This window comes from Myripristis murdjan, chromosome 24 (genome assembly GCF_902150065.1).
Source record: "Myripristis murdjan chromosome 24, fMyrMur1.1, whole genome shotgun sequence".
Taxonomy (NCBI): Eukaryota; Metazoa; Chordata; class Actinopteri; order Holocentriformes; family Holocentridae; genus Myripristis; species Myripristis murdjan.
The window spans coordinates 9670896-9677698 of record NC_044003.1 but is presented as its reverse complement, the minus strand read 5'-3'; positions in this window follow the sequence as shown (position 1 = coordinate 9677698).

Below are 6803 nucleotides of genomic sequence, written 5' to 3'. Positions count from 1 at the left end.
CACGTGAATGCTGTGAATGGAGTCAGGGACTTGAGAGGTCCTGTCATTAGGAACGCTTCATAAAACGTTACTCTTTTCTATTCAGTGCTGGCCTTAAACTGAATTACCCGCTGAAACGATGAGGTAACTCAAAAATAAACATGGGCAGGAATGTCACTGTGATGGAGCACCCTTCTCAAGCCAGTCTCTGCAGGTTTATTTTCATACTGAGCAGACTTGAAGGGAAATGAATGGCTGCCTGGAGGTTAGATAAAACGCATTCAGACATTTCAAACAGAATGGTGTGCCTTGGAAATGACTGGTAGTAGTGCCAAACATGCAAGAACTGCAGCAAATAGTCTAAAACGTGAAAAAAGTGATCTTTCAAATCTTTATACACAACAATCTCTACATTCATGCATGGTGCATCTAAGAAAAATTGGGGACAATGATGCCAGACATGCCACTTTTTTTTTTTTTTTTCACGTTAAATTCAGTGGTTTTCCCTCCCTTTGTGTGCTGTCAATTTGTCTTATAATACCATAAAAAATGTAATTACCACCCCTGTGAGTATTCACTCTGCCAGCAATTTTGGAGCATATGAAACATCCTCTTGGCATTTACATTAGATTATGAAGAAGTGAAGTCAGCGGGCCTTGTCGACTCTATAGGACGGTGCCAAATGGACCATCAGTAGTAGTGGCAGCAAGCTGGCACTCTGGGACACTCGAGCCTGCTCGGTGTCCACACCAGCCCCCTGCTAAAAATAACGCTCACCTCAGCCGGCTAACTAATGAGAGAGCACTTTGACTATCATGTCCTGCAGCGGTGTGCAGACTCTGGGACAGGAGGGACTCGGCGCTGAGGGCTCCATATTAGCCTCAGTAGCCGTGGGCAGTTGTCTGGGTATTGTGATCCTGGAGCTAAGTGTCTGTGTGAGGCAAATCCCAGATGATGTCTCGACCTCCTGTTGCTCCACAAGGATGCATTACACTCTGGCTTTTCTCTCTCTCCTCTCTTTCTTGCTTTCTCTTTGTACGTATTTCACCATCTCGGTTGAATTCAGTATGCTGCATTGGCATGAATATTGCATAAACAACACTTCCAGAGTGTCCAAATATTCTCATTTGGATCTCCTTCTCTCCCTCTGCCTCTCTCTCCCTGTTTCTCTCTCTCTCTCCTCATTCGTGGCATCAGTGCCTGAGATGCCAGCCCCCCAGGCTAGTGGCACTAACTGCAGGGCGGCTGCTGCCACTTGGGCAATCTCATTCCTCAGGCAATCAACACTTGACCAGATGGACGTGAGGAGTGGCCACTCTGCTCCATCACCACAGATTGGATACATAATGTCCTGCAGCAAAGGGTTGAATTAAGGAAGGCATATTCACCCTGAGGTGACATTTCACTTGATTGCTATATGTATCTGCATTCATTGAATCCATAAGTCTGTGGCACCTAATACTGCTGCAGCTTTTATACACTTTCCTGGATGCGATTTTGTGTTTCCGTGAGAGGTACGGTTCCATGACATCTTGTGCTGTTTGTGACCATTAGTCTTACTGACATAAAAGAAAAGACAAAGGTGGAGAGAACCAAGCTTTCTTTGTAATTCACCTCCGTGGACTTATTGAGTAAATAAGAATACCTTGCAGGCAATCTGCATTCCACTCTCCGAGTAATGAATCATACCCTGAAAGACTCTCTTTTTTTATTGTCAATAGCCTGTGAGATATGACTATAGGGTGCGAGAATGTTATTTATTCCTGTGGTATTGTCAGTGTTTCTCCCCTCCACCGATCACCGGCTGAATGGGGCTTGTAAGAAAAGCTTTTTCAGGCAGAACAAAGCGGGGCATTAATCATTCAGAAACGGCTCGTGCTGTCCTCGGGGATCCAATGGGGCTCAATGCAAAATCTGTTAAAAGAAATAGTTTTGGAGACTCCGCCAAAAGGTCAAGTAGATGGATTAAGTGATAAAAGTCTGATGAGATAGAAGTCAACCACACAAAGCAATATACCTGGGGTGGAAGCCTGGTCTCCTCGCGACCTTTTCCGAATCCCTCAAGAGGGCCGGCACCCAAATGAGCACAATCCAGCGTGACCTTAGCAACTATCCTGCAACTCCGAGCTTATCAGTGGCAAACTAGATAATCTCTTGGGTCAGTTGATAAGACTTTTGATTCTGCGAGGATGTTGTGAGCGACTGGGAATAACAATCTTCCTCACAGTCTCCTCCGCTCCACTTCTCTGAAGGACGGCATGGGGCCACAGGTAAGGTGCAGGAACACCGCGCTCTGAAGATCTCGGGGCGCCTCTTCAGCGCTTTGATCAAGGGCCCTTCAAAAGCTCCCTCCATCAAGAGCACTCAATGCAGACTCGTGAAGATGCCAATTAGAGCACATTTTTACGTGATGGAACCCTTTTTTTTTGGTGTAAGTGGGTCATGCTGCTCCAAAATGTGACACAAAATGTTCAGCCTGTTCTCCGGGGTCATGACAAAATGTCATCCTTTTGTTTGCATCGAGGGGGCATCACCATTAGCCTGGCAAGGACTCCGAATTTAGGAGCATTACCTATGTGACGGGAAAGTGTAGGCTAAAGCCACAGGAGACACTGACCCTTTCAACAATACAGGTATGGAAAATGGGGCTGCATCTTTTTTCTTTTGTACTTTTTTATTATAGAGGAAGGGAAATTGTCTTTCCCTCCTTACAGGGAGGTCAGAGCACACTGTAGATTGTATTATCATTCTGTGTCTCAGCATGTGACTAACGAATTACTGCAATTTACCGATGACAATGTTTAATCTATTCCTCAGTTAATTGAAAAATTCCCCCTAAAACACTTTAACACTGTTAAATTTGAGCTACCGTTAGTGTACCTTGTATTTATACCCCCCTTTTATTGTTTGGTGGTGTATTCCTATACAGGCGAAATATAGGTGGCATGACATATTGCGGTGCAGCTACAATGAAGTTTGATAAACACAACAAAAGGCAAGGCTAATTTATCAGACCACCGCTGCAGGGTCTCTGCAAAGAGAGAGAAAGCCAAAGTTACTGCTGTGAGATAGAGAGGAAAAAGAGCGCAGTACAGGGTTGTGAACATCGGGGGCAGTGCTGAGCGCTTGCAAAACAGAGTAGTAGATTAAAAAATGATCACTACATTTGATTTACAGATATTTACAAATAACTGGACTGTTATTGTTACATGGCACAATATTTATAATGAAGATATTTTGAAATCTGATGACATTGTGAGATCAGTGGTTGTAAAATTATGACACTTTCAAAAGTTTTTCTTCACCAGGGAAAGACTTCTTCAGTTTTGGTGTTGCTGAGCTCACCAGTGCATTCCTTCTTTTTCAGGATTTACCAAACTGTTGATTTGGCTTCTCCTTAAGTTGTTGCTATCTGTCTGATGGATTTTATTTTTCTTTTTGAAGCCTAATGATGATCTCCTTCACCTGCATAGACACCTCTTTGGATCGCGTGCTGAGGGTTCTGGTAAACAGCTGACAAATGCAAACACTTGGAATGAACCCCAGACCTTTTATTTTCTTAATTTGTCTTGGAATAACGAGGGAAAAGGCCACGCACCTGGAAATGAAACCGCTTTTTAGTCAAGTGTCCAATCACTTTTAAGCCTCTGAAAATGGAAATGTATAAAACTGACTGTAATTCCTAAATGGTTAATGTCATATTTTTGTGCAACCCCATAAATCAAAGCTGTAAGTCTGCACTTCAATCACGTCTTGTTTGCTCCATTTGAAATCCACTGTTGTGGTGTACCACGGCAAAATTGTGAATATTATGTCACAGGCTGGCTCATGTCAGTGGCTCCGGGAACAACATCTGAGATCTCGGTCCAGTGTGTGTGTATGTGTGTAATTTTTTATGCAGTCTTATTGCTTTCTACGTAACCAAATACTGTATATATATCAGCATATGCGATATATATGGTAACAAGATGGATTTTTCCTCTGAGCTAAGGTGTTGCACAGCCCTCACAAATGGATCTAAATGTCATTACTTTAACTACACTGACATATGAATTGGGTGGGAGTCGCAGCTTTGGCTCACAGTTGCACCGGCAATTTCTCTGGTAAGCTGGCTCACTGGTTTTATAACATCCAAAGGCTTTTTGAGGGTTGGATAATCTGCAATCTCGGGTCAGACTGGATTTTCTCTCCCATAACCATATGCAACAGGAGCTTCAAAGACCCTAAACAGTCCACACACAAAGTAAAAATAGCACTGATGTTATTTCGACCTCATCTATAAAACTTCCACAACCCCTGTGAGTTTTACGCTCCCTCTGTCTCCGTCTGACTATAACAGCATAACAGTGATTTGGATTCTGCTCAACACTCCCAGACTCATTTCAGAATAAGTGCGTGTGTGTGTGTGTGTGTGTGTGCGTGTGCATACATATGTGTGCATGTGTGTGGGTGCGGATGGTCTCTCCTCAGCGTCTCCCATTTCCCAGTCTTGTCTGCTAATGAATACTGGTGGAATGAGGAACTCTAATGGAATTACACTTTAATGATGTTTGCTGTTTTTACGACGGTAATTAATTAGATCAGTGTAATCTCCCTCTCCCAAAAATCTTCCCACACGAAAAGCATAAGCACCGAACGGCGCTGTCCACGGCCCCCACGGCACATCGTAAACACCAGTAATGGCGTACTCCCCGAATGAACCCCTCTCCCTAAATGAAGGCAGAGCAGACACGGAGGCAGGGCGTCTCAGTGTAGACACAATGTGGTTTTACTATTAGACGGCGCTCCCACTCCGTCAGCCCTGATCAGGCATTCTTGACTGCTGTTGATGCTAATAGACCAATTACCTGATGTCTATATGCATGTTAATTTGAACGTCTATTCACGGTTGCGGCACTTGAGATCTAACCTGCTCAGGGCGTCCCAGAGCTCCTCGGGAGTAAGAGGACTGCACACAAATGCAAATTCAAATGAGGTCTCATGATTCACATTGAATATTGTTCGTCAAGTGCAAAAACCTCACACGTCCGCCGCCTTCCACATACAAACACGTGCACACACACAAATGTGCGACAGTAGAAAATAAGTCCATCTTAACAAATTATTTATTTTGTGTCGTATTCAGAAGTCAAATTGTTTTTTTCAAAGTGAAAATTGAAAAATATCTGCCACTCGGATGAGATAAACCCAGTTGTTTCCAACACAGTTTCACTTGATTTTTTTTTTTTCTGTGAACAAGTATAAATGTGCTGAAACAAGGCAGAATAAGGCAGATCAGCCCACTAGTGTCAAGAAAATGACACTTCATTCAGTAAAATTCTGGAAACAAGTTGATTTGCATTAGAAATAATTGGGATTATCATTTCAGTGGCATTTGAGCCTAAATGAGTTGTGAAGATGGAGACTTTTTTTGCAGTGAGACATCCAACAATGGTACAGCAAGTCTACAATACCTTATAAGTTTGCTGTACCATATGTAACATAATATATCAGGCTGGATAATGACTAATATTATAAGAATAAAGAGGATATGACAACAACGTGGCTGTCAAATGGAAGACATAAACTCTTTTTCACTCAGATCTTTTATTTTTATCGGTATTAGCCCCCTTTGTCCTCTTTTTCACAGCACTTTTTAACGCTTTCTAGATAAATTTTCCTTGACTTGATTTGATTGCTGGGCTGCGCAGATATCACAGAATAAATGCGATAAAAGGATTTGAAGTCTGACTGGAGAGCTTTATCTGCATTATTTGATATAGTAGCTTTCTTGGCACTGAAACAGATACAGACTGCAGCCGTCCATACAGCGTGAATATATATGCATATTGATTCACGGTCTCCTGTTTTCAATTTGCATTTACAATGCTGCCGTCAAGTAGATGGTCACCCCGGAAAGTGAAATATCTGCCCCTTGTTCATGCAATTGACATTGCAAGCGCTGCGCCAAGGGAAGTGGAAACAAACATTGCAAATGAGTCAGTCACATGGTAGAAACGACCTTGCTTTATGACTTAAGTGCTTCCCGCCTTCTCCTGTCTGATCTGCCAATTCGATCTATCAATCTAATGATGTGGCAAAGGGCCAGACCAATCAAGCTCAATTACTTTTTGCTCTCATTTGTGACTGACAATGATGCAGCATCGTCCTGGCCGCAGCTAGTTGAGGACTGGAGAGGCTCGAGTGTCAGGATGTCAGACAACTGGAGACACAACAGTCGGAAAGATGAACATTTCATTTGAATTCATTTCATTTTATCCTCAGGATCTTGCTGAACTCGCCGGCTGCATTGCAAAAATAGCTATTTTAGGTCCTTTAGTCTCATATTTAGCCATACAAATCTTGTTTTTCTTAAAACGAGTGAGGAAAAACCTGCCATTTGGATGAGATAATCCCACTTGTTTCCAAAGCAGTTTCACTTGTTCCAGGATTTTTTTTTTTTCTGTGAAGATGTTGAAACAAGGCAGGATAAAGCAGATCAGCCAACTAGGATTAAGAAAATGACAAAATTCTTAAAACAAGTTGATTTGCATTGGATTACCTCATCCCACTGTCTGATTTTTTTCACGTTTGAAGAAAAAGAACAGTGAATATGACTTGTTAAGCAGAGATATTTTGCAGTGTGCCTTTCAAAGTGAACAGATGGGGGTGTGTGTATTGATGGACACACACTTGTGACCCATATAAGCCTGTGATCTCTCAGCTAAAAATGATGCAGTAATTACGGGGCCACTCTGCAGCCCCCAAAAGTAGCCTCATGCTGCAGAGATAAAGAATCTGTAAAGGAGCAGTAAGATTTTCAATGCCTGATAGCACAAATGACT